General features: G+C 48.8%; 1 protein-coding gene across 5 annotated transcripts in view; it reads left to right on the top strand.

Moving 5' to 3' along the window:
* CNTFR (ciliary neurotrophic factor receptor) overlaps positions 1 to 27,333 on the top strand; it is a 473,976-nt gene that overhangs the window by 148,772 nt on the left and 297,871 nt on the right. Inside the window, exon 2 of one of the 5 annotated variants that reach the window (XM_050943672.1) lies at positions 8,562 to 8,694. The exons of the other annotated variants lie outside the window; for them this stretch is intronic. The gene's annotated coding sequence lies outside the window, so the exon portion shown is untranslated. The remainder of the gene's footprint in view (positions 1 to 8,561; positions 8,695 to 27,333) is intronic. 5 annotated transcript variants of the gene reach the window in all.

The raw sequence follows: 27,333 nt of genomic DNA on the forward strand, positions 1-27,333 counted from the left end.
GCTCAGATACTATGATAAAGAGCACGATATAGGAATAAATCAGAGACACTTCTCCTTCTCCACCAAGTCGTCCGCTGAGCCAGGACTAAACTCTGGATTGTCTTTCTCACTCCATCAGGAGGGCTGTGTAGGGCACATGTTCTTTCAGAAGCTTTCCAAAGTCGTTTCCAAGTTTCATGCCAGCCTCAGCTGCTTCTGAATCAGGTTAATCAAAGTCAACTCTAGAGCCGGTCAAAACCATTTAGAATGTCTTTTCTTTTTTTAATTTCAAATATTTGGAAAATTTTACCCATTCTGTCAACTGGCCAGAAAATAGCATTGCCCTCCTCCTCCCGTTACCCCCTTTCCCCTGGAAAAGGTGTGTGAGATTTTTGATGGAAGTTTTTGGCTAGCTGTGCTTGGCACAATTTTGGAAAATCCAGTCTGAAATCAGCCACAAAATCTTCTGGCTTGCTTTCAGATTGTGGCAGTTGACAGATCCCTAGGTAGCTTAATTATTTTGTACTAACTGGGCACCATGGGAGTAATGGTGTCTTGAAAGGCTAGATTCATTTGATGGCAACAGAGGTACTGCTGGACAGTGCCATGTGGGTCGTGGGTGCTAGCTCAGATTTTGCGCACGTGTGTGCAGGCACATCTAAATATACCTGTAACAGGCTGACAGCATTTGTCTGAAGCATCCCATTTATACCAGCTGCTTAGAAGGGAGGTTGTAGGAAGATGATAGGATCTAGGGTGTGGGCTGAGCAGTCTGGAGGGAGGAATCTGGGTGCGACCAGCCTGAGAAGAAGGGCAGAGTTTAACTTTATAGAATCAGAAATGTACATCTGGAAGGGCTTTGAGAGGTCCAGTTCCCTGGCGCTGATGCAGGACAAAGGAAATCTAGACCATCCCTGGCAGGTGTTTGACTAATTTATGCTTAAAAACCTCCAATGATGGAGATTCCACAACCTCTCTTGGAAGCCTGTTCCAGAGTTTAACTGCTCTTAGAGTTAGAGAAATGTTCATAATCTCTAACCTAAATCTCTCTTGTTGCAAATTAAGCCCATTACTTCTTGTCCTACCTTCAGTGGACTGGAGAACAATTGATCACTGTTCTCTCGATAACAGCCCTTCATGTATTATCAGTTCCTCTCTCAAGACTTATCATACCCAGGTTTTTAATGTTTCCTCACAGGTCCAGTTTTCTAATCCTTTTATCACTTTTGTTGCTGTCCTCTGGACTCTCTCCAATTTGTCCACGTCTTTTTTAAAGTGCGGCACCCAGAACTGGACACAGTGCTCCAGCTGAGGTCTCACTAGTGCCAGGCAGAATGAGACCGTTACCTCCTGTATCTTACATATGGCATTCTTGTTAGTACATCCCAGTCAAATGCTTCTCCAAAGTGCTTGCAGACCCTGCCGGGCTGGTGCTATTGGTTGATTTGATCAGCACACTTTCCACTCCATCATCTGAATAGTACCAGATCCTTCCAGAATTCCGCATGATACGTCCTGCAGCCTGCTCTCCTGGAGCTGCACTTATATCTCACTGCACCCCTTTTTCGGTCCAACAAGGGCAGCCACTCTAGGTTTCAGCTTTTAAGCCACCACCTCTCTTGGGTAAGGACCTTTGTCACTCTCCCTCCTGAACGAGGTTTGTCCAGGTTGCACAGTTCCTTGCCTACAATGATATTCTCAGTCGGCCAGACGGGTTTGCTTTCTCTCCAGAGACTCTGAATAGCATAATTGTCCACAGTGACAAGTTACCATCCAGCTCTTTGTAAGCAAGCCCGTTTATTTTTAAGGTGGAAATGTTACAGAGAAAACAAGTTACAAATGACAAAAGAACCTATGCCTAAGCTGAAAAAGTTTTCCACAGGTCACCGCAACTCCTATCTCAGCCCTCTGGTTGGTGTCAGTCCTTTGAAACCCACAACTGGGTTTTGCCCATGGTTACAAGTTCAGAAATGTCTCAGGTTCAGAACCAGAACAACCATGAATAGATCAGTCTTTCTTTCAAGCTGTCTGGACCACTGATTTTGGCCTCATGTAACCAGTGATCAGCAGATAATGGCCTGCTCTATAGAGCATAGCTTCAAAGACTGGGTTTTTGTAAACCAGAGGTGCAGAATTTGCATTCTCTTCCTTCTAAAACTTCCCCAGGAACACTTAATCACAGCCCATTCTTGTCTGGCACATTGTTCAATATTGTCCTTTGAAGTCTCAGATCTCACATTTGTTGTATCTTCTGCATCGAGAGGTTACGTCCAATCCTGGCCCACGATAATACACACATACACCATTCATTTAATATCATGGACCACAAAGAGCCTTGAACTGATTTCAATAAGATCTGCCAAGGATATGGCAGGAAATTGCTATCACTCGGATGGCGGATGGCAGGGGATGAAAATGATTTTTCACAAATTCATTTTTGGCTAAAACATTCACGTTTTTGTCAACCTTTCTCCTCCCTCCCCTCCACCCTGACAAATGTAACATAGTTTGGGGTGGGTGGGGCGGATGGTTGATAAAACCTTGAAATATATTGTGGATTTGACCAAAAAATCCTTTCCTGACCAGCATTAGTTGACACCTCTATGCACTGCTGTGCTATAAACAAGAAATAATAATCAAAGGGACTCAGCTAACCCTAACTTACTGAACACACGATTGAGACCAAGAACATTGAAAGGCAAGGATTGTGTACTAGGATTCTTTAAGAATCGGTAGTGATAACTGAAAGCTGTACTCTGGAAATCAGGGGTCCATCAATGCATTCCCATTTTTTAACAATTATTTGAATGTTGTTCTCTAACCACAAGGAATAGCCTGAGTAATTTCTCCAGTGGAGACCCAGGAAGGGCTTATAACACACTTCAGATATGGGTGGGATGAAATAAGCAATCTGAGTAGTGATGACTTAGAGAGGGAGAAATATTTCCTTAGAGCGCTCTCTTGTGTGAGCATGGCTGGGGGATCTGGGGTTGTATCATCTAAGGCTGAGAGAAGTTAAGGAAATGGAAGATAACTGAAACCTTTATTGCTGGAGCTATTTCTTTAAAAAACAAAATTAAAACCCACACCGACACCCCGCTCTCATCCCCTTAGTTCTAATCCTGGAGCCAAAGGGAGAGAGAAATTGGTCAAGAGCCCCCGGAGGTCCATACAGAGAGTCAAAAACCAGTAGTCTGCAGAGGAAAAGCAGTCGACTTGGCAGGTCTGGCTGTTCGTTGAGGAGTTATTGCTTTGAAAGGCATAGACAGATCCGTTGGGAGTCACAGAAGAGTTGTTACTGGGGCTGGAAGTTATGATGGAGAATTGCAGTGGAGGATACGGAAACTCTTCTAGAAGCTGCAGTAAAGCTAGATGAACCGATTGATCCATCTATCCAAGTACCCACAATTCGCACTGAAATCCTCTTGAAACAATCATACACATTTAGCAAAGGTAATAGATTTTTACCTGGAAAACTCAGCATGTGTCTGCTTCGTGCCTCCCACCTCTTGCCTGATGCCCTGCTATATATTGAGGCTTTTCCCAGTCATCATAGGTCCTTCAGAAAATGTGACTTTGGGAAACTTAATCAGTGTCACAGAGTGTAGACCTAATATTTAGCTGTGACGCTGTGATTAAGTTTCCCAGACCTGCAGAAGAGCTCCGTGTAAGCTCGAAAGCTTGTCTCTCTCTCACCAATAGAAGTTAGTCTAGTAAAAGATATTACCTCACCCACCTTGTCTCTCTAATATCCTGGGATTGACACAGCTACAACTACACTGCGTGTAGGGAAACTGTTTCCCAAGAACTATCTCCCCCCCTCCCACCCCCCGAAAAGTCTTTTGAAGAGCAATTAGGAACATAAATGCAAATTGCAAAAAAAAATAATTTTTTTTGTATATCAGCAAGAAGCCAAGGATAGAATCAAGGGGTGTTAATTGTTTCATTCAAAAGAACTCCCATGTTTCTAGCTCTCGTGGTTACAAAGAAAACCTTCTAAATGTGAAGAGAAGGTGATTGATGCAGAGATGTCTGCCTGAATCTGTAGAGAGCCTAGAGTCCCCGCTGTGGTCACCAACTCATACACTGATACTTTGAGTGGCCACCTTGCTCCTTATTTCACTTCTCATCGTAGCAGGGAAGAGAGCAGAGGAAGTTTCATGTTTGGAAGCATGTTCTAAGCTGGGGAGGGAGGTAAGGAAGGAGCATGCAGGACTGCAGGGGGTGAAGAGACGTACAGGTGTTTATCCATAGCTGGTGGGACTCCAGTGTGTGAAGGGACAGCACAACTGGTTTCATTTTCCAGAAGTGATGGTCTTCTTTCGAGGGTCTGGGGAACACTGACCTAAATGATCCTAGAGACACAAGGTAGGGGAGGTGATATCTTTTATTGGACCAACTCCTGTTGGTGAGAGAAATATTTCCAATAAAAGACATTACTCACCTGCCTTGTGTCTCTGACATCTGGGGACTGACATGTCTACAACAACGCTGCATGCTAAATGATCCTAGTCAGAGACAGGCCACTGTGGCTACTGCGGAGGAAAACTGTGCCTTGCTAATCTAGTAGACTTTTTGATGGTGTCAGTAAAAGAGTGTTTTTTCTTTCCTCCGCCTTCAGGGTAGGGCCCTCATTTCAGGCTCCTGAGCTGCCCAGAGGTAGAGCTGGGGGAGAATGGAATTTCTGCCCCACAGGATATACCCAGATTTTGAAATTTTGTCCTGAATTGGAGCGAAAAGTCAAAATCTTGGACTTCTTTGTGAGTTGAAATGGTATGAAATATTTTATCTAATTTTCTTGAAACACTTTTATATTATATTATTATAAAGTCAAAACTAAACATGTTAGTTTCCCATCAAACCTTTTGCCCTAATTGCTAAGTCCCCACAAAAGATATCAATTTTGTCAGATCATAGAGCCACAGGGTTAGAAGGGACCACAAGGGCCATCTAGTCTAACCCCCTGCTGAGATGCGTTTTCCAATGGGAAGCTGTTCTGTCAGGGAAATTGCAGTTCAGCTTTCCTCCAGGGTGTGAGTTGGGGAGGACCCTTCCCTTAGGAAGAGCTCTGCTGCCTGAGTGCATCCTCATTGATGCACTGTCCCCAGGGAAAGGGTTCATTCACAACACCCAGCTCCTTGCTGGGAAGGCTGAGTAGGTGAGCCCGCCGGATGCAGTCAGTGCTCTGGGTCTCTTTTGCATTGCAGAACAGATCATGGTGGAGCTAAGTGGGGGTTGGGGCGTGACCTGCACCCCTGGGGCCTTTAGTAAGGGTGACACTTTTTCAAGCCTACCATGCAATTGATGAAAGGTGTGTAGGACAGAAATTTTCACATGGGATGGGAGAGCAAGCCTGCCCTATGCTCCCCGCCCCCCACAGAAATGGCTCCTGTCCTGCAAGGCTGGGCCCGGCTCCCCAGTACGGCCATTGCAACCTGGTGCATGGGGTCCCGTGGCGCTGAATCCTTGTGCGCCAGGTCGTAATGCCACTCACTCCCCAGTTGCCCCTCCATCTTGACGGGGGTGCAGCTGGGCCAAACCTGAATGTGGCGGCGACCCCATGCGCCAGGTCACAATGCCCGGACTGGGGAGCCGGGCCTGCCGCTGGCTCAGCAGCGCACCCCCAATGACCCACTGCCCTCTCTGCCGGCTGCCAAACCTGGCTCCGTCACTGAGAAAACGTGCATGAAGGGAGGGTGGATGTCCAGCCCTCCCCTTTGCCGGGCAAGAGGGGTTGCCTACCTGCCAAACTCAGGGGCTGGGGCAGGAAAAGGAAAGTGTTTTTTCTAAGCAGACAACTGCGCTGCAAGTGGTACCTGTTTTTTGACTGGTTAAAGCAGGCGGGGGAGGCTGGGAGGGGCCGGGTCAGCTGGGGACGCCTCCTACCTACATCAGACGGCTGCAGCTCCCAGCCCTGGCTCTGCAGGAAAAGCAGCAAGCGACAAGGGAGAGGGTGGAAGAGGAGTGGGTGGGGCCTTGGGGAAGAGGCGGTGAGGCAGGGGCAGGGCTTTGGGGAGGAAGAGGCGGGGCAGGGGAGGTTTAAATATTACCAGGTTGGTAACCCTCGAGTAGCGAGAGTCCCCAGAGAGGGTGAGGAGAGGCCCGTGAGAGTGGTGTTTTCCCAAGAGGGCAATGGTGCCATAGCCACCAAAGGTAGTAGCCTGCGTTCTCCCTGTTACCGCCCCTGACCCAGCAAAGCTGGCGTGTGCACAGTGTGGAGGTAAACAAATTACGCTCACTAAATACCCAACTCCACCTTGACTGCTTGGGCCCCATCTGGGAAACCGACCTGTCAGGTTGCAGAATTTGCAGCAAAGCTTCCCGCAGCGAGTAGCTTCTGTTTGCTCAGAACCTTGTCAGGCTGATACCGAGCATTAAAAGATGAACTTTCCATGCTGGCCCCTGAAATCTGCCACTCCGTTCCTGAGCGTCAGCCCTTCTTTCTGAGGGTGCTGGGGGAGGCCAGCCTGCTCGGTTTCTTTCTGCAGACCAGGTCTAAGTGGCTGTCCGTAGGGCTTCTTGGATGATGAATGGAGCCCAGCTCCCATGCTATGTCCCAGCCGCAGTGGCCCGCACAAGTTCAGCAGCGTTGCGCCATCACTTGCTCGTTAATTTATTTGTGTATTTTGGACCAAAAAACCAATTGTGCCCGGAGAAATCAATAGCCCAGCCGAGCGTCAAAGTTATTAACTCTCAAACAAAAGCATCGGGGCTGATGGGAAGGAGGATGAATGTCAATTTTCCGTGCAAATGTTATTACAGGGAGCCTTCAAAGAGTGTTTTATTTAGCAAATCAAGGCTATCAGAGGCAGTTATTCCCTCGCCGGGGGAAGGGAGGAGGAGTGGGGAATTGAATTATTTATCTGTTAAGGTGGCCCAGTGTAAACATGTAGGTTGAAGGACAATGCTATCAGACCAGTTAAGGTGGGGATGTAGGCTGTGAGCACAGAATAATAACATGCCGTTTATGAAAGGGAATCTCTCTCTCTACCCATCCACAGTCGCGCTTGTCTCTGGTGTGGGCAGTTCTCCCTGGGAAGTCTGAATTTGTGCGGAAGGAAGGGGCTCTTGCAGGGCTCTGCATAAACTCTTTTGAAGCCACAGTCCTTGGGAGGTGGGTGGTGAAGGGAAAAGCTCAGTTATGCCGAGCGATGTTCTGGCTGCAGACAACACAGGCAGGACAGAAGCGCCTGAACACGTGCACTGGCTACTCCTGGGAGAATTCTGTGCCAAAAAATGAAAAATTGGGTGCAATTCTGCATATTTTATCAAAATAACACCATATAATCACACCAGTTTCAATGATTTTGGTCATTTATTTCAAAATACCTGTCAGCAAGTCTGCAACAGTACGGACAGACACTATCACACAACAATTCCCCCAGGAGCAGAGTTAAAGAAACCTCTACAACAACCCAGGTCCCGTTTCTCTGCCCCTCCCACTAGAGCCCAAATGTGGGGTGCCCCCACAGCCCAGACACCCGCACCTCTTGCTCCCCAGAGCCCAGGGATCCAGAGGGAGAAAGTGCCTGATGCCAGGTCCCAGGCTTGTGTGGAGTTTCCTGCATGCCGCCTCCTTCCTTCAGGGCATGCTGAGAACTGCAGCGGTCAGGAACCCTCCGTTTCCCTCCCATTTTCCCTGGCAGTGCCTTCTATTTGCAAACTGGGCTCTGCTGGGTCCAGCAGCCCCTAGTGGCAGCCAGCAGCTCTGCAGCCCATTTCTGTGGTGGGGGGAAAAGGAAATTCTGCACACACATTTAATTTCTGCTTAAATTCTGCGTATGCAGTGTTGCAGAATTCCCTCCAGAATAATTGGCTACACTATGTATGAAGATGCAACCTGCTTTCTCCCCATGCCACCAGTCCCAGATCCCTCCTTTGGGGGACAGGGATGTCTGGCTCCACCTTGGAGATCCTGATGAGGTATCCCTTATGTGTGAATGAATTGCTAGTAAAAACTGCCCATGCCCATTCTCCTACCCACCCCTTCCGTGCCCAGAGACAAACCGACCTGCAGTCTTGGCCCCGAAGGAAGAAATCAAGATCAATTGCAGATGAAATGAAGCAAATGGCATTTTTACGCTCATCTCTTTATTCTGGGCTGGTGCTTCACATTACGTTAGATCTCTTCAGACGTGTCTTTTCTCTTAATGGGGAATGGCATGTAATTAGGCCATCCACTGGGGCTGCCCCAGTTTTAAGACCGTGCATTAAATCTTAAAAAAAATAAAAGATATATCAGCCCTTTTCCCTGCTATTTCCAATGTAGACGACTCGCTGTGTAAAATATATGACCAAGGTCAAAGCTGATATTTGAAATCCCAGCTGCGGTAGAGGAGCCAGCTCTGTAGCATATGAAATGTCCTTGGTGCCCTGCCACATCCCGAACGTGCAACGTACCGTGCAGTGTGTTTCCTGATCCGTCATCTAAGACCAACATGGGGAATGTTTCTTTGCTTATTGCCCCCAGCCCGAGTTCTCCTATTCATCAGTTCTGCAAAGAAATCGGTTCTTTTTATTAAGTCTTTGCAACCTGTCAGTACAATTGCCACCCCGGGTGGGCGCTCTTCCCTCTGTTTTAGGTCGCAGCCAGGGACCTCGGATCGTGCTCGGGCAGGCTGCAATCCTGGAAGTAGCCTCTTTCCGATGGGATGTAAATACTCGTGTCCTGACCAGCTATGACCAGGAAAGTTCCCGTGATACTTCGTGCAAGAGGTGCTGGTGAGAGAGAAATCCAGGCCGTTAGTGTGGGCCTGCCTGAATCACTTGGGTACAGTGTTCTGTGTCGAACTGTTGTTGCGCTGTGCAGCGTTACAGTAAGCAGTTGACTTCCGTGTTCTTTCCCAGAGGTGTCTGCATTGTGGCAGCAGGTGAAAACTCCTGAATCTAGGATCCTGCTTGCTTTCTCTCCCTCCTCCCCTCCTCCCTTTAAAGGAAGATCCTTATGACTGACTTTGCACCAAACTGTAGCCCCTTTCCGAAGGTCTCAAAGTGCCTTACAAAGATTGTCAATTGTCTGTGTCTCCATTTTACAGCGGGGCAAACTGAGGCACAGAGCAGTTGGCTTTCCTGAGGTCACACGGCTGGGCAATGCCAATGCCCCCTCCAATGGAGCACGCTGACAGGGTACTTAAGGTCATTACAGGAAGAGTGGGCACCTCCTCCCAGAGGCTGCAAAAAATGGGGCAGCTTAGCACGCTCTTTGGCAGACCCTGCCGCTGTACTGCCTTTGGCTCAGGACTGGCGTCGCCAGCAAGGACTGCTTGTCGGGGTCTGAAAGGAAAGCTCTGCTCTCTGAGCAGAAAGAGAATACAGCCAGCGTCTCTTCTGCTTGCTGGCTCAGCCTTGACCGGTATGCCAGCACAGCAGAGTTATTATTATCCTAAGGAACAAGGGAAGCCTTCCAAGCAAGGTGTCTGGATGGAGTCTCACTAGCAGGGCTGTAGATCCAGTGGAAATCCAGATCTAGACGGCTGGAAGTTCACAGTTCTCCTCTGTTAGCACAGCACGCCCTAGAGCTCGTCCCAAAGCTTTGCACAGAATACAGGCCTGTCTCCTTTTGGCACTGGATCTTTTCACCTCACACCAGTTGTCTCATCCCATGGGTAGCCTTGCTTCGGTGCCTGGTGACCTGGCAAGATCATGGTGTTGCCTCAGGACAACATGTTACAATGCTGCCTGTGTTAATTTCAGGGCCCTAGATTTGACTTGGTGCAGAGTTTCCCCTTCCCCCCTCGCCCCCCCGGATGCAAAGTTTGGAAACAAGGAGGTGCATGCTGCAGGTCACCGTGCTGACGCCTGACCATTTTTGCATGTGCAACTTGGATGCACCTTTTCTGCGGAAAATGTAGCCCATTGACATGTTATCCCTGGTGCGACTTTGCCTGGGTGCAGGGGGAGTGAATGGTACCAGCACGGCTACAACAACACTGCACAGTCCAAAGCAGCGGCTCTTCTCCACAATCCAGCCTTCTGCTTCCTCAGTAACTGTTCCTAGCTTAGCAAATTTGAGTGTGGCCGCCTCTCCCTGTGGGATTACATTGGAGAGAGGCAGCAGGACAGAGCCCAATGTCTCCTGAGAGCAAAGAGCGATTTTCCCTTAGCGGGGTCCCAGAGAAGATGTACTAGCAGTGCCATGTAACAGTCGGACGTTTGGCAAAACTGTGCAGTTATGTCCCCTGCTGAGCTTCTGCCATCCCCCTGTTCTGTTCATCCAAATGCTGCCCCAGAGGTAAGTGACTCTGTCCAGCATCCTGGAACAAACCTGCGTTCTTCAGAAATGGACCTGTCAGCTCCCAGAACATAGAGCTCTATCTCCGGAGGTAAAGGAGAGCTCTCTTAGCTGTAGGAATAATGCCTAGCTCTTATATAGCACTTTTTATCAGCAGATCTCAAATTGCTTTACACAGGGACAGCTGTAGCATTATCTCCATTGTGCGGATGGGGAAACTGAGGCAAAAGTGAAGTGATTTGCCCAAGGTCACCCAGCAAGCCAGTAGCAAAGCCAGAGATGGAATTTCCGAGTGCCCAGTCCAGTGTTCTGTCCTCTAGACAACATTGTGTTCTCTTCTCTGTGGGCCATTCTGACACACACAGAATGTACGCAGGCAGTCCCTGAACTGTTACCCCGATTACCATAATGTTTAGCTTCTGATCAGAACTGCTTTCACACCGCCAGCCAAAGTGATGGAAAGATAGTCATAGAATCTTAGGGACCTCGAGAGAGGTCTTCTAGTCCAGTCCCTGCACTCATGGCAGGATATGGTTTGTCTGCAAAATGACTAGTATTGTTTGAGTTTTGTTGTAGCAGCACCTTGAGGCTTTGGTCAGGGATTGGGCCCTGCTTGTATTCAGTGCTGTACAAATGCAGGACAAAAAGATGGTTTCTGCCCCAAACGAACTTACAGCCTCAGCAGCAGAACCTGTTGCAGTTTAGTCTCAAATGTTTGGTGAGTGCGCACTGACACAAAAGTGTTTTGTTTGCAATGTTGCTGCGGCAGACATCTCGCCCTGGCCCGTCTGCCTGCTGGTCTGCGATTCCTGGCAGGCCAGGACGCCACAGTTCTTTGCTCCAAGACTTGTGCTCAGCAGGTGAAATTGCTACAATTTCGTCCTTGAGCAAAATTACGAATTCTTGCAGAAAACACACTGAAACCCCCAGCGTTTTATTTGACACAGGGCAGTTTGCAAAGTGAAACTTCATATTTTTGCTGAGCTCTGGTCCTGATCAAATAGCTGGACTGGGCAAGGCACCAGAAAGTGGGGAACAATCCTGCATTAGCTCCTGGAGAGAGTTAATAGAATTTTTCCATCCTGAGTTGTAGGATTCTAGGATGCTAGGAAATATCCTCTACATCTAAACCACAGCTCCGCTCATGGTCTTACTCAAATCTAACTTCTCAAAAGCAGCCAGGTTTGTCTCATTAAATCTCCTGCCTTTCTGCTACTAAACCGAAAATGTAGCCTGGCGATAAGGTTGCAGGTCTGTAGACTGTGGAATTGCCTCCCGAGGGAAATGATGGAAGCTTCATTGCTGGGAGCATTGACTGATTTTCCAGCTCTACTAGGGAGGGAAGATGGGAGCCAGGACTCCTGGGTTCTCTTCCCAGCTCTGCCAAAGCCTTCCTTGGTGACCCATGGCAAGTCACTCGCTTTTCTGTGCCTTTATTTTCCCATCTGTTAGGGGGGATAATACCTTCACTCACGGCAGGGGGAAGGCTCAGCTAATTCATTAGCATTTGTGAAGGGCTTTGAAATCCTTGTATGGTAGATTCTAGAGAAGGAAAATACTTTATTGTGGCTGGATGGCAGGTTTGGCCAAGATCTCAGAGACTGAGTGCTCCCCCCTCCCCCCGTCTCCCACAGACTTGAAAGCAGCAAGCCAGCTTAAATCCCTGGTGCATAACGGAGTATCGGAGACACTCAGAAACATCCTTGCTCCACCGCAGTGGTAGTTACCATTAAAAAGTCAGCTGGGACTAGAACCCTGGAGTCCTTACTGCCCGTCCTGTACAACTAGAACTGCAACGGCCCAGGGACCGTGATCTGGTGCCCAATGGCAAATGTTGACCTGTGGTTGGTGACAAGAGCCACGTGGATGGTGTTTGATATTTGGCTGTGGATGTGCTTACCCCACGGGCCTGCTTATTCCTTAGGTCCTGATTTCTTATCACGCCACAAGCTAAACGCAGCTGTTTTTCCCCGGCTGCTTTCTGCGAGACGCCGCTGTGCGAGTGTCTCTGGGTGGGTGTCCGTGTCAAAACTGTTTTTCCATTATTAAACTCTGAGATGACTCCCTGCTCAGGAGTGAGCAACCTGAGCATGCTCCGGTTGGAATGGTGTGTGCAATGTAGCTGTCCAAAAACTCATTTCAGGTGAGAATCACTCAACATCTGTGCTGGAAAAGCAGACGCCTTTGTTCAATGACTCATGTCCTTTTCCAGACTCATTAACATCCTTCCATTTGTTCAGGGTGGTAAATCACTCCTTGTCCTGGTGGGGAGTTTGCTTTCTGGAATGGGTTGTGGGTTCGCTTGGCAGGATTCATTCCCCCACGTTTTCCTGTTGCATGGTGGGATGAGTGTGCGTTGCTCTCGATGTGCAAGTGCATGTGATAGCAAAGGGAAAATGAGCCCCGACAGTAGAGTTTGTACAGAGTGCATGACTCAGAATACTCCTTGGAAAAGGACTGTCCCACATGTGTTGAGGAGGGGAATGTTTGCAGAAGACCACCGGGCAGCGTGTCCATATGAACACAACATGGAGAACCACAGGCCATTTGCCGCCTGAGTGTTGCTGCTGATTTGATTAGTGCCAGCCGTGTGCTCCACACACTGCAATAAGCATGGTAAAGACAGTCACGGCTCCAAAGCACTTTATGATCTAAGAGACGTGCTCCAAGAACTGAATTTCCCTTTTGCAGGAAGTTTTGCTGTTTCAAAATTCCTTTCCAAATTGAAACACGGAGTTGCGATAGCGCAAACTTTAATGAAACAAAAAAATCCCCACCCCCCCAGTGTTTTCAACGGGAAACACCCCAAGGAAAAGTGTGGATGTTTTTCGATCCAAACAAAATGTTCCACTCTGGGGTTGAAAAAGAAATTTTTCGTTTCAAATCGACATTTCAAAAAAAAAAAAAAAAAAACTGTTTCATTTCAAATTGACATTTCAAAAGGAACATTTTCATTTTGATTTTCCCAATCAAAAACCATGCGGGGGGGAGGAAACTACCATTTTCCTGAGGGGAAATTTCAATGTTGACAAAACCATATTTTCCAAGAGAAACTTTTTCAGTCATAAATTTCTGATCGGCTCCAACCGAGGGTTAGAGGTTGAAATGCACTAGGAAATCCAGAGGGGGGATGGTGGCTGCGTGATCATTTCTAATAACCATGCTTCCTTTGGGCCTTCGGAAAGAAATGGGTCGTTACGACAGGGTGGTGAGAGAGCATTCTGTGCACAGGAGGCCGCGTGGGGAAAGGTATAGAGACACGAGTGAGAGGCAGCAACCAACAGGATGTTAAGAATGAAATGAGGATGGACAATGCAGTGCATCAGCTGCAAGACATGGGGAAGGGTGGAGTTCTGAATGCTTAGGTCAGAGGTAGCAGAGGCAGGAATTGAACCCAGGTTGTCCTGAGTCCCAGCTGCACAAGGCCATCTTTCCTCCAGTAAAGCAAGCACACGCTCAGAGGGTTTGCGAATCTCTCTTCTTGAAGAGGAGAAAACCAGAATCGTGGGTCACATGCCACACGATCCATTGCATTGACCCTGGTTTTAAGGAGAATATCAGCCTCATTCTGGTCGCCTGTCTGGATCAAGTGTATCATTTTAATACTAGACGCTTTAGAAAATACGTCAATTACCTTTTTCATGTATTATCTTCATTACCGTGGTGCCTAGTAGCACTAGTTGTGGCCCAGGACAAACACAGAAAAAATCCCTGGCCAAAGGAGCTAGTATAAGAGTCGAAGCATAAGACAAGGGACAACAAATGGATACAGACAGCTGAAACCACGAGACAATATTGGTCAACATAGTAGGCTGTGGTCTCGGCACACCAGCTGCCAAACCAGTGTCACGTTTTGATGACGTTTAAATTATAGGTGATCTCTCCAAAGTAAGGCCCGTGAGCTAGGCTTCAAGCCCCATCTCTTAGAGATTCTCTTGGTTGTGTATTTCCCATGGAGAAACTTGATGCAATAAATGTGTAGCTTGGGGATTGAGAACCTGATTCTGGCAACTTCTCGAACACTTGGCTGCTGCTCCTGTGCTTTCTGGGACCATAAGTGACCTGCAAGGGGCTGGGGAGAACTCCTCCAGGGCAGGAAAAGCATAGGACCCATGTAAGCGGCACTATGCCGCCCCCATCATAAGCACCAGTATAGGGGGCAGGAAGTGGTGCACTCATATTGCCCTATGGAAATTCTGTGTGGTGATGCAGCTCGTATGCAGTTGTGCAGAGGCTGCCATAGGGTAGAGCAGCCCTGTCATAACATTTCTTCCCAGATCTGGACCTTAGCGTCCAAAATATGGGTGTTAGCATGAAAACCTCCAAGCTTAGTTACCAGCTTGGACCTGGTAATTGCTGCCACCAGCTAGGAATTATACAGTGCCTAGCTCACTGTGGTCCCCCAAAACCTTCCCTGGGGGACCCCCAGACTCAGATGCCTTGAGTCTCACAACAAAGGGAAATAACCCCCTCCCCTTGTTTCCTTGTTACTTCCTCCCAGGCTCCCCTCCCTGGACGACCCTAGGAGATTCCCTGCTTCCAGTCCTGGAAACACAAGTACCGAGAGATCTAATCTCTCTTCCCCCTCACCCAGAGGGAATGCAAAGTCAGGCTTAGTAAATCTAACACAAAGAGATTTTCCCCTTGACTTCTTCCTCCCACCAATTCCCTGGTGAGCTGCAGACTCAATTCCCTGGAGTCCCCACTAAAGAAAAACTCCAACAGGTCTTAAAAAGAAAGCTTTATATAAAAAGAAAGAAAAGACATTGAAATAGGCTTTGTATTAAGGTGACAATATACAGGGTCAATTGCTTAAGAAAAAAGTGAATAAACAGCCTTATTCCAAAAGAATACAATTTAACACATTCCAGCAACTACACACATGTAAATACAAAAGAAAAACAATATAAACCTATTGTCTTACTATCCTTGTACTTACAACTTGGAAACAGAAGATTAGAAAGCCAGGAGATAGAAAGATCACTCTCAGAGCCGAGGAAAGAACAGATCAAGAACAAAGAACTCACACCCAAAACTTCCCTCCACCCAGATTTGAAAAAGTCTTGTTTCCTGATTGGTCCTCTGGTCAGGTGTTTCAGGTTACTGTTGTTACCCCTTTACAGGTAAAAGAACGTTAACCCTTAGCTATCTGTTTATGACATCCCGGAGGGTGCTCTGACTTACCCAGGGAAGCCCTTTATTCAGGTTACTGCCCTGCATCCTTCCTTGGATGTCAGCCAAAGCGTGGCTTCGGGTTCAGTGTGAGGCTTTGCCAGGCTGCAGTTCCCTCTGCTCTGCGGTTGTCACCTCATCCCCTTGCAGGTTGTTCTGGGGTGACTGTAGCCGGAGGGCCAGTGTGAGGTAGAGCCCAGCGGTCCCATGGTCTCGCTTCAGCAGGGGAGGAGGTTTTAAGAAGTTGGAAGTTAAGGCAACATAGAAACACATTTATAAATAAAGTGACCTCCCTGGTGTGAGGGATGGACCCAGCTCCCACTGGGTCTAATCAGCAGCCTTTGCTCATGAATATTCATTTATTTTTTCCCTTTCCTGTTCTTCTCAACTGCATTGGTATCTCTAACAGAGATTGGGGCTCCCTTGTGACAGCTTCTGTTTGCACACCTAATCAGAGGTAGCCTCTGGTCTGAAGAGCTTATGAGCTAAGCAGACCAGGCAAAGGGCGTGAGGAGAAATAGAGATGCAAGGCGATTTGTTCAAGATATTGCAGCAGGTCAGTGGCAGACATGGGACTAGAACTCAGGACTACTTCACCTGCTGGCCAATACTCTAGTCCTGAGAGAACACCCGCTCCTCTGAATCATCAGGCCGCCTTTGAGCTTTCTTCTCTGTGGACTTCATGGGAGCTGCTCCAGTTTTGCCGCTCTGTAAGTGAGGCCGTGGTCTGGACTCTTGACTGTAATCGGAGCTGCGCTGACGTAAACCAAAAGCAGAATTTGGCCTCGGGAGATATAGAGGGATTGCGCAAGGCTCAGGTAAATTAATAGCTGAGTTCTGAGTGCTTCTGCAGTCCCAACTTCTGACCCTTCCACATGTGATCAAATGCACAGTGTGGAACGGAGGAGGAAAACCCATCTTCAGAAGGGAAACGCTTTGCAGGAGCCCTTTGGATTTGGGGCTGTTTTTCAAAAGGCATTTTATATTCACCAGCTAACCTCTTCCCATTTCTCTGCAGAAAGCCTCCCTCTGGCAAGGGCCAACTGGAAGAGCACAAGTATCATCCTATAAAACAAACAAAATGTGGCCTGAATTTTTAAGGGAGTTTAGTGCTGGTCAAAGGTGCAGGTCTGACAGCCCTGAGGCCAAAATCTTCCCTCTGCAGCAGCAGCAGCATGAGCTTCCCATGCACCCCCAGCCCTAGCGAATGGCAGAATTTCTCTGTGAAATGGGTATAAACCAGAGATTTATCCCCACTGTGGGAAGCTGAAACGTCCACACGAGTGACCTGTGTTTTCTGTACCTGTGACATTTCACCCTTCCAGGACCTGCTGAATTCCTGCTAATCCTCTCATCATTCATTTAACACATATTTCTTGGTCCTGCTCCTAAACTCATTCCCAGACCGAGGCGCGTTGCTTAGTGTGGTAGTTAGCAGCGGGTAATTTGAACATACATCTGCTTGCAATCTGGGAGAAAGGGGAGGGGCAGTTTGTCTTTGTTATAAACCCAGCGATCTTGACTCTTTGCTTACCTGGCGGCATGGCTGTTCCCTTGCCGCTTGGTGCTGATCAGGTGTGATCCAAATAAATCATCTAGAGCGGGATTGCTAAAGGGCAGAGGCTGGCCTAGCTCTGTGCCCATCGGCGTCAGCTGTTTTACTGCTGATTTCAATGGCAGTAAAGAGGCCAATTCTGGGCAATTTGACCCCCCCCCCACCCTAAGATGCAATGTCCATCCTTTGCTGTTCTTTTCCCTACGACCTGATATTTCAGTCGTTATTTTAGAGTAAGGAAATGAATAACAAGAAAGAACAAAAATCAAGTCACCATAGGAAAGCGCAGCATGTTTGTGTCTCCCCCTTGATAAAGCAGAGCACAGTCGCCGAGGTCACCTGTGGGGCCAGCTAAGCCTGCCAACGTGTGTGGTGATTTTATGACACAGGTTAGGTTGAAACCAACCAAACTCCTCTTCCCGCACGACCTAAGGCAGGATTTGAACGCTGGCTTTGGCCAGGCCTAGTCCCCACTGAATTGCCTTTTATCTCCTGAACATGGATTTCCTGCTCTGTGGGGATGTTTTTCCCCTTCTCAATCCAGCTCCAAATGACCCCTCTGCTCCAGGGCTGGTGCATATGGTGTAAACAAACCAGTTATTCTCATATTCCACAGCACTGATTGACAAACTGACCTGCTAGGTCCCGGTACCTGTGACTGCTTGGCAGAGGGATGACTGTGGCACAGGAAAAGCTGGTGGTATAGGAGACATTGGCAGGATCGGAGGCGAGAGGCCTAATGTATTAATTATACAGAGCCATAAACATACATTGCCTCTAACAAACGTAACAAAAGACACCTTCATGTCAGTCTAATGCTTACCCGTGTGTTGTAGATCAGGCCTGAGGGGAAGGACTGGTATGAGTGCTTACATAGGGATGTCTATTGCTGAACTGAACCGATCAGGGTCCACCTTATCCAGTATCCTGTCTCTCGTGCTAACCACTACTAGCAACTTCAAAGGAAGGTGGAACAATCACCCGAAGGGAGAACCAGAGAATCGCCTGCCTACCAGAGAAGTTTTTGCGAACTCCCCTCGGTTGGTGCCTGCTTCACGCCCGTACGTGGGAGGTGTTGGTTTTCATTATTGATGCTTTATCCTTATTTACTGTGGGCGTCCTTATCATAGCGAAGCTTTTCTTGAAGCCTGCTAAGGCGCTCGGCCTCACCAGTATCCCAGTGCAGAGAGTTCCCACTCCCTCCCATTCCCTCCTCTTAGACTGTCTTCTTCTGTCTCTCTGGGTCTCACCACTGGTATTTGGGGAACCCATCCCCCCTCCGCTGCAGGTAGGGTGCTCACTGGCACTTGGCAGACCTGCTCCTCCATAGACTTCCATGGTGTGATGTGCACAGATGCTGCGGGAATGGGAGTTAGAGAAGTACCTTAGGTAGCTAGAATGGCATGCATCCCTATACGCGAGGACATGACATGATTATCACTGTGACTAGGCTGCGCTGAGGCAGGGAGAGAGCGTCTTGTTTCCTTTTTCTGACAACCATGCGGCAATATTTCCAATGAGCTATCCACTCTGGTGCCTCGGCCGTGTCTCCCCATGCTGTGCCTGGCGGTGGTTAGAAGCCCTGGTCATGGGCGTTATAGAAATGCATCAGATGGATCCAGACGGGCAGTGCGCACAGGTCCTGACTTTTCTGGGATCCAAATGAACCTAGAACCTGAATGGGAAAGGTGGTGGGTGGCCTGGAAAGCTCTTGTGATAAGATTGACTTAACTCTTCTGCCCTCTGCTCCCCCAGTCAGGGCTGCTCCTACTGGCAGCAAGTGTAATCCGTAGGCCTGCATTAAGGGGGAACCATGGGCTGCAATGCAGAGTGCTAGTTCTGCCCACTCTGCTGCCTTTCCTCCCTCTCCGTGGAGACGCAGCCGTGCATGTTACCACGGAGCCTGGGCGTGAGGAGCTCAGCGAGGCTGTGATATTCCCTCTGCTCCGATGACTGAAATCCAGGCGGTGGAAGGATGACAGACTCGGAGATGCACTGCAGAGTTGGGGGAGTTAGCACAAGCCAAGCGAGAGCTATTCCAGGGGTGAGGTTGCCTCGCACAGGACCCAGCTAGCCAGGGTTACCCCTCAGGGAGGCTGAGGCAGGAGCTTGACTTATCCAAAATGGTTCATCCTATTGTCTCATGTCAGTCTCTCCCGGGGCTCTGGTGGGGGTCGGCAGGGGACATGAGGCTGAAGACGAGCTAGCTCTGACTTGTCTTTCGGGCCAGCTCTCTCAGGGTACGTCTACACTACGGGATTATTCCGATTTTACATAAACCGGTTTTATAAAACAGATTGTATAAAGTCGAGTGCACGCGGCCACACTGAGCACATTAATTCTGCGGTGTGCGTCCATGGTCATAGGCTAGCGTCGATTTCCGGAGCGTTGCACTGTGGGTAGCTATTCCGTAGCTATCCCATAGTTCCCGCAGTCTCCCCTGTCCCTTAGAATTCTGGGTTGAGAGCCCAGTGGCTGATGGGGCAAAAATCATTGTCGCAGGTGGTTCTGGGTAAATGTCGTCAGTCATTCCTTCCTCTGGGAAAGCAACGGCAGACAATCATTTCATGCCCTTTTCCCCTGGATTGCCCTGGCAGATGCCATAGCACGGCAACTATGGAGCCTGTCCAGCTTTTTTTTTTACAGTCACCATATGTGTACTGGATGCCATGGACAGAGGCGATACTCCAGCGCTACACAGCAGCATTCATTTGCTTTTGCATGATAGCAGAGATGGTTACCAGTCGTTCTGTACCATCTGCTGCCAGGGTAATTTGGCAATGAGATGACGGTTATCTGTCCTTCTGTGCTGTCTGCTGCTATCATGGGTGCCCCTGGCTGAGATCGGCCGGGGGCGCAAAAGCAAAACTGGGAATGACTCTCCGAGTCAATCCCTCCTTTATGGTTTCTAAAAATAGAGTCAGTCCTGCCTAGAATATGGGGCAAACGTACTAGAGAAGCAGTGTATCAGAGAGCACAGCTGCTCTGTGTCAGATCCCGCAGAAATGATGAGCTACATGCCATTCACAGGGGGTGCCCCTGCAACAACCCCACCCATTGCTTCCCTCCTCCCCCAACCTTCCTGGGCTACCGTGGCAGTGTCCCCCCCATTTGTGTCATGAAGTAATAAAGAATGCAGGAATAAGAAACAGTGACTTGTTAGTGAGATAAAATGAGGGGGAGGCAGCCTCCCGGTGCTATGACAGTCCAGGCAGGACATTAAGTGGTGTAGGGGAGAGGAGCCCAGCATGCCACTGCTATGATAGTCCAGGCAGTACAGAATCTTTTCTTTTCACATGAATCTTTTCACATGAAAGAGAGGGAGCTGATTGAAGCTCAGCCCCCAGTTGCTATGATGAGGACAGTTACCAGCCGTTCTGTACCATCTACTGGGAATGACTGGGAGTCATTCCTATTTTCACCCAGGCGCCCCCGGCCAGCCTCACCTGAAGCCAGCCAGGAGCACTCACGGGTTGATAAGAAGGATGGTTACTAGTCCTACTGCACCGTCTGCCACCGGGGAGGGGAGAGGAGCGGATACTTCTCTTCACTGCTGCAGCATCGCATCTACCAGCAGCATTCAGTAGACATAGGGTGACATTTAAAGAAGTCAAGAAACCATTTCTTTCCCTTTTCTTTCACGAGGGGGTGGGGAGTAAATTGACGAGCTATTCCATGAACCACGCCGGACAATGTGTTTGAACCTACAGGCATTGGGAGCTCAGCCAAGAATGCAAATACTTTTCAGAGACTGCTGGGGACTGTGGGATAGCTGGAGTCCTCAGTACCCCCTCCCTCCCTCCATGAGTGTCCATTTGAGTCTCTGGCTTCCCGTTACACTTGTCACGCAGCACTGTGTAGCCTGTAGATTTTTTTTTCAAACGCTTTGGCATTTCGTCTTCTGTAACGGAGCTTTGATAGAACAGATTTGTCTCCTCATACAGCGATCAGATTCAGTATCTCCCGTACGGTCCATGCTGGAGCTCTTTTTGGATTTGGGACTGCATTGCCACCCGTGCTGATCAGAGCTCCATGCTGGGCAAACAGGAAATGAAAATCAAAATTTCTCGGGGCTTTTCCTGTTTACCTGGCCACTGCATCCGAGTTCAGATTGCTGTCCAGAGCGGTCACAGTGGTGCACTGTGGGATACCGCCCGGAGGCCAATACCGTCGATTTACGGCCACACTAACCCTAATCCGATTTGGTAATACTGATTTTAGCGCTACTCCTCGTCGGGGAGGAGTACAGAAACCGATTTAAAGAGCCCTTTATATCGATATAAAGGGCCTCTTAGTGTGGACAGGTACAGCGTTAAATCAGTTTAACGCTGCTAAAATCGGTTTAAACGTGTAGTGTAGACCAGGCTTCAGACTGATGAGGCGTCTTCCAGAAAGCAGGGGCCCTGGGACGGAATCCGTCTCCGTCTACTGAAGTAGGGTATCCGCTGGCAACTGTGTGACTCTGCGGAGCGAAGAATTGTGTTGTGAAATCCGTGTGGAGGGAGCGACGTGACAGACTGTGGCTGGCACTGCTATCGGGCCGGCATCTCTGAGATGGGACGGGGAAGGGGCAGGTGATCCATCAGCCAGAGCATGAAAAGAAACTGCCTTTCAGAGATTACTGTCACAGGTTAGTTCCTCGTCTCACTCAGCCTGACAAGAACTTTGTCTTGGCGGCCAGGGGAGAGTGGCTGCCACCTTGGGAAGGGATTTCTGAACTGCTGAGATCTAGGTGACGGACGGGTGGGGCTAATTGTCCAGAGAGACTCATTCGTCTTCTGGGTTCGGTTTCACTTTTCTATTTCCTTCCCTTCCCTGCCCTCCAGCTCACGTCCTCACGAGCTCCGCTCTCCTGTCGCTTTCAGAGTAAGTGATTTTTACTGCTTAGGCCAGTGCAATGTAATCGCCCCACCTCCTGCCATTCCAGTCCTGGGCTCCGCACACCCAGCTGTGCCGATGCCCCTCACTCCTGACCCTCATCCCCCCTCCTGCTTTCCAGTCCATAGCCTCCCTGACACCCCCCAAATAGGTCTGTTCATGCTCCTCAGTCTTGACCTGCAGCCCCCCAACCCCTTCTACTGCAGTCCTTGTTATGCTGAGCAGTGATGGCCTTTGTCAAATCCTCAGCTGTGTTTGTGATATGCCAAGTGAGGAAGAGCTCTGAACTCCTCATCACACCTGACCTCATCCAGGTCGAAATCCAGTTTTCACAGGTGACAGGCTCCTGCGCTGACCCACAATAGCAGAGATTCCAGCTGCCTCCTTCATCCACATAGTAGCCAGGTCGGTGCCTTCATCGGCTGCAGTAACCAGCTACCTGGGTTCATTCTCTGCTCTTCCAACAAGTGTCTACCATGTAACGCTTACAGCACCTTCACTTTAAACATAGGTGTTGCCAAGTGGACCAGACTAGTGCTTCAGGCTAGCCCATGTCTTGTCCCCAGCAGTACGCAGCATTCACTGCTTCAGAGCAAGGTGCAATCAACCCTACAGTAGAATTAGTCAGTCCTCAGGGAAGCATCCTCCTGACCCCAATAGTTAGTGATTGCCCCGGAGCAGAACGCTTTAGATCCCTTGCAAAGCTCTTCTTTGGTTTTTTAGCCTTCGGCGTTCTGACTCTGGATGTCTGTGTTCCCCTTGTACACATTAACTCCTTCTCTGAATCCTGGTAAGTGAATCTTGCTTTTCTTTCCCTTGGCTTCCCGAAGCAGCTGCTGAACAAAGCCAGTCAGTTACTGTTGTTCAACATCATGTGTGGAAGTGAGTTGGAAATATGCTGATTCCTAGGATCGTGGGAAAAGACCCATGCTGCTGGCAAAACCAGGTGACAAATAACAGGGTTTCTGGGTTCATGGAAAAGCAAGCCATTTTTCTTCATCGCTTTGCATTTTCCAGGGAGTTTCCCACAGGGAGGAAAGCTGGTTTACACACACACGCGCACACACACACACACACGTACTTACGGAGAAAGCAGCGCTCATGCCGTTTGAGTGAATTCCAGACCACTGGAAAGCGAGGAACTCATCTACGCCCAAAGATTTTCATTTTCATTATAGACAGGTACTGAGCTCTGCTAGCCCTTGGGAAAGTCCACACCTGGATTGACTTAACTCAGATCTTCAGGAGGACATTGGAGGGTGGTCTTGTGGTGAACAGCATCATCCTGGCACATGAGAGACCTAGTTTTAATTCCCAACTCTGCTACAGACTCATCGTCACATTTGGCAAGTCACTTAGCCTCACTGTGCTTGAGTTCCCCATCTATGAAAAGGGAATAAAATGTCCCTACCCCACAGGGTTGCTGAGAGGATAAACCCATTAATGTTTGCGAGGTGAACACGCGGTATGGGGATAGGGGCCAGAGAAGTACCTTGAAAGAGACTAGGTCCCAAACCTGCGACTCTTTGAGCTCAATCCTTACTTTGGAACAAGTTCCATTAGCTCCATGGGCAGTCCCCTAGCTGAGATTGTTGGGATTCACCCTGTGTTAGGTATGTTCTACAATCCTGGCTTCTCTAAGGGTACGTCTACATAGCCAAAAAGAAAAGTACAGCAGCGAGTCTCAGTCCGCTGACCTGGGCTCTGAGCCCTGTCGCTGTGGGTCTTTTCTTTGGCTGTCTAGATGTACCCATAAAGTGCAGGTAATTGATGTCAGAGCTAAAGCTGCCAGCATCGCTGCCAGCCTCTTGTGCAGACGAGCTCAGCCGCAGGAAGGGTGGGTTAACCAGGAAGCCAGGCTGCGATGATGTAAGCAACATGTCTCTGGAGTCGAGATGAAGAAGCCGTCTGGGATAACGTGAGCCCGAACCTTCCTCGCCAATCAAATCACTTGTGGAAGTTCGGAAACGGTTCATTTCCAGTGTGCAACCTAGGCCAGCGTTGCTCGCCGCAGCATAGGAGTCTTTGTGGGAACAGTCTGGTCGCAGGAGGTGTCCAGGTGGACCTTGCAGGCAGGGGAGGTTTGGCTTGGGTTCAGAAGAACCTGTGGGACTGGATTCTGGTCTCACCTATGCTGCTGTACGCAGGAGTGACTCCGGTGAAGTCAGTGGAAGTTATGTGGGGTCAGAACCACTTTCTGGAATTTGAACTTTTTGAGCTCTGCCTATACTGGAAGGCCGAAGTCCAGAGACCACGACAATGACCGTTAGTGTTATCATCACAAAGTGGGCCAGGATGGGAATCTGGTTCAGAGCTGCTGAGCTTTGTGGCTGGAACCAAAACCTGAATTAATTCCCCAGCATGTAAAGCTCCCTGGCTTAGTTCCTTTGCTTTGCCTTCTGTTGTACCTTTTTTATGATCTCCCCCAGCATCCAAGCTTCCTTTGTGATAGTCTGCCAAGGAAGTGGCGGAAAGCACCAGCACGGGACATGTAAAACCTGGATTGGTCAAAAAATTAGCAAGAAGGCTTTAGAAAATAATTCCCCACCGACCCAAAGAAGGTGGATTGAATAGGCTCAATAAGGTTTGGTTGGGCTGAATTCTCTACTGGTATAAATGGGTGCAGCGCCATTGTCTTTGATACAGTTTGGCCTTTTTTCACTAGAAAAGAATTCCGCCCTGCATAACTGTCATTACTCTTCAGAAGCTTTTCAGGCCACGTCTACCTACATGTCTGTACAGTGCTTCACACAGCAGGGCTCCAGTCTGAATCGGACAGCACTTAGTCATGGGTGTCCGATGAGAATTATCCTTTCCTATGACTGCCCTTAAGGGATTTACGTATGTACTTTGAGCCTTTCCGCCCCTGCGAACATCCCTGCGAGCTCTCTTCGTCCTGCCCCGTAAACCAAGACTAGACTGAATTAAAGGTGAATTATTTAGTAAACACTTTTCAGAAGCACTTTTTTGATTTATGGGTGCCCCAATCGTGCTCCAAGGAGGACTCGTACAACTTTAACTGCATTTTCTCAGCATCACACCAGCCCAATAAAAAAGAACTCGTGCACTGCACAAATTCTCACTTCCAATATAAAAAGGGTTTTATGAGACTGGAAGTCTCATTGCCTCTGTGGTGCAGAGCATATTGGCTGATACCCTGCATGACAGCCCTTCTATTCCTCTTCAACTTGTCAGACCTCAGTAGCATTTACAGCTATTTAACTATCAAATTTTATGTGCGGCTCTGAGAGAAATGTGTCTCTTAAATACTGCTGTGTCTCATAAACAGCAGTCTATTAAGCCATGTCAATTGTACAACTGTTTCATGGAGCCCTCAAATGCGATTGGGTAAAACACTCGTCATTACCAGAGTGGCAAAGCACTGAATTATGTACTGAACTGAATTTCCTAAGCCAGGTCTGTATTACACGTGCACCCAGAGACCACCAGCAAGACGAGACTCCTATTGTTGTACAAGAGACTTTGCATGCACATAGCAAGACAGTCCTGGCTGCAAATAGTTTACAGCCAAAGGAAGCATCATTGTCCTCACGGTACCAATGGGAAACCAAGCCCTAGAGACAAGGTTGCGCCCAGAGTCTGCGGCAAAGGCTGGAATCAAACTCAGGTCTCAGAGCCTTAACCACAACGTTCTTCTGTTCTTTAAACCTCTGGCTCTAGCTGACAACTGACTCCTTTCCTTCCTCCTCTCTCGGCTGGTCCTGAGGATGCTGGATGCCCAATTGTGTGTTACGGCTCATTTGTGTTTCCATAGTGCGGGTGCCCTAACTGTGCACCGGGGCCTATGACCGGGTTTTTCGGGTTCCATGTGCACTCTCTTTTGTGATGGTGAGATCAGACCACTTTCGGGCAAATCACCCACAATTTCTGTGAGTTTTAGAGTCAGGCAGAGTTTCGGCATTTTTATTTTATTATCTTTTTTGCATCTTCGTTTTACTGCCTGCAATCTTTTGCTATGCCGATGGCATAAGTGGTGCTTGGAGCCTTCAGCTGGCCTCGCACACGGAGCGAATGTCACCCAGAGGGTCTCTGTGGTAGTTGTTTGCTATCTAATTGCTGGTTTGTGCCACACATCAGGAGGTCAGATGTCCCAGCACTACTGTTTCCCACATGCGGCAAACTGAGGGGCGGAAGAATGCAGAGCCGGTTGTTTTCGAATGTGAACTCACATCTGTGAAAATAAAGGCAGGGGTCAGACCGGTTTGAATAGCGGAGCCATTAGGTGCAACACGTGGGGCCGTGTCAGGGGGCTGTTGCTTGTTTTTTCCTTCCCATACTTGGGCTGCTTGATGGCTTTAATTGAAGCAACTTTACCAGCAGAAAGAGTCACTCTCTCCCTATCTTTTAATTAATTAATCATCAGCCTGTCAAAGGTCCTTCCCCCATCTTCTCCCTCCCTGCTGAACTGTGCACACGCACAGGGCTTGCATCCTGATGTGCCTCATTTCAGTGGTTAATAATTTACCAGCATCCCAGACTGCCGGCTCAGGAAGCAGCTTCCTTATCACAGGGAGGCTGGAGTGATGGACTCCATGCCAGAGTAATGGACCAACTGTCCCTAGCTTCCTCACAGCTCCCATCACAGCACTGCCACTCTGGGTCATGGCCTTGATTTCCAGGGCTATGTTATCAAGAGCGCTCAGGGTTGGGTCAGCCTCTCTCAAAGCCAGAGAGTGCGGTAGCATGCCACACACTGCGCAAGTTCTCCCGGCCTGTGGGTCTTCTGTAGTGTTTTATTAGGATTGTATCTAGAGGCCTGCACCCATTGTGCTAGGTGTTGGACAGACAGACAGACAAGAAATAATCCTGCTGGGAGACGGAAGAATTGTCCAATGGTCAGGGTATTAACTTGGGATCCTAGACCCTTGGTGCGATTGTGTGACAAGTCACTTGGTCTCTCTGGGCGCATCTGCACACAGCAGCTGGCAGCTGTGATGCCCAGGCTGGGTGGACAGACAGGTGATAGCACTGCTTGAGCCAGCAGACTGCAAACAGCAGTGTGGACCTTGCTACACTAGCAGAGGCTCGAGCTAGCCACCTCCGCTTTGCCCCAGGGAGTCAGGCAAGCGTGGACTCAGGAGGTTAGCAGGCTCGCTCAAGATGAGCTATCCCGTGTCATAGATTCGCAGACTCCAAGGACAGAAGGGACCACTGTGATCATCCTGCAGAGTGCAGGCCAGAGACCTGCTCCCAGATAATTCCTAGAGCAGAGTGTTTAGCAAAACATCCCATCTTGCTTTAAAAATTTGCCAGGGATGGAGAATCCAACACAGCCTTTGGTAAATTGTTCTAATGGCTTATCAGTGTCACTGTTAAAAACGTGTACCTAATTTCCTGTCTGAATTTGTCTAGCTTCAGCTTCCAGCCATTGGATCGTGTCGCCTTTCTCTGCTAGACTGAACAGTCCCATATTAAATATTTTTCCCCATTTAGGGACTTACTGACTGTGATCAAGTCACCCCTTAACCTTCTCTTTGTTTAGCTGAATAGACTGAAA

The sequence above is a fragment of the Gopherus flavomarginatus genome, chromosome 3, assembly GCF_025201925.1.
Source record: "Gopherus flavomarginatus isolate rGopFla2 chromosome 3, rGopFla2.mat.asm, whole genome shotgun sequence".
Lineage (NCBI taxonomy): Eukaryota > Metazoa > Chordata > Testudines > Testudinidae > Gopherus > Gopherus flavomarginatus.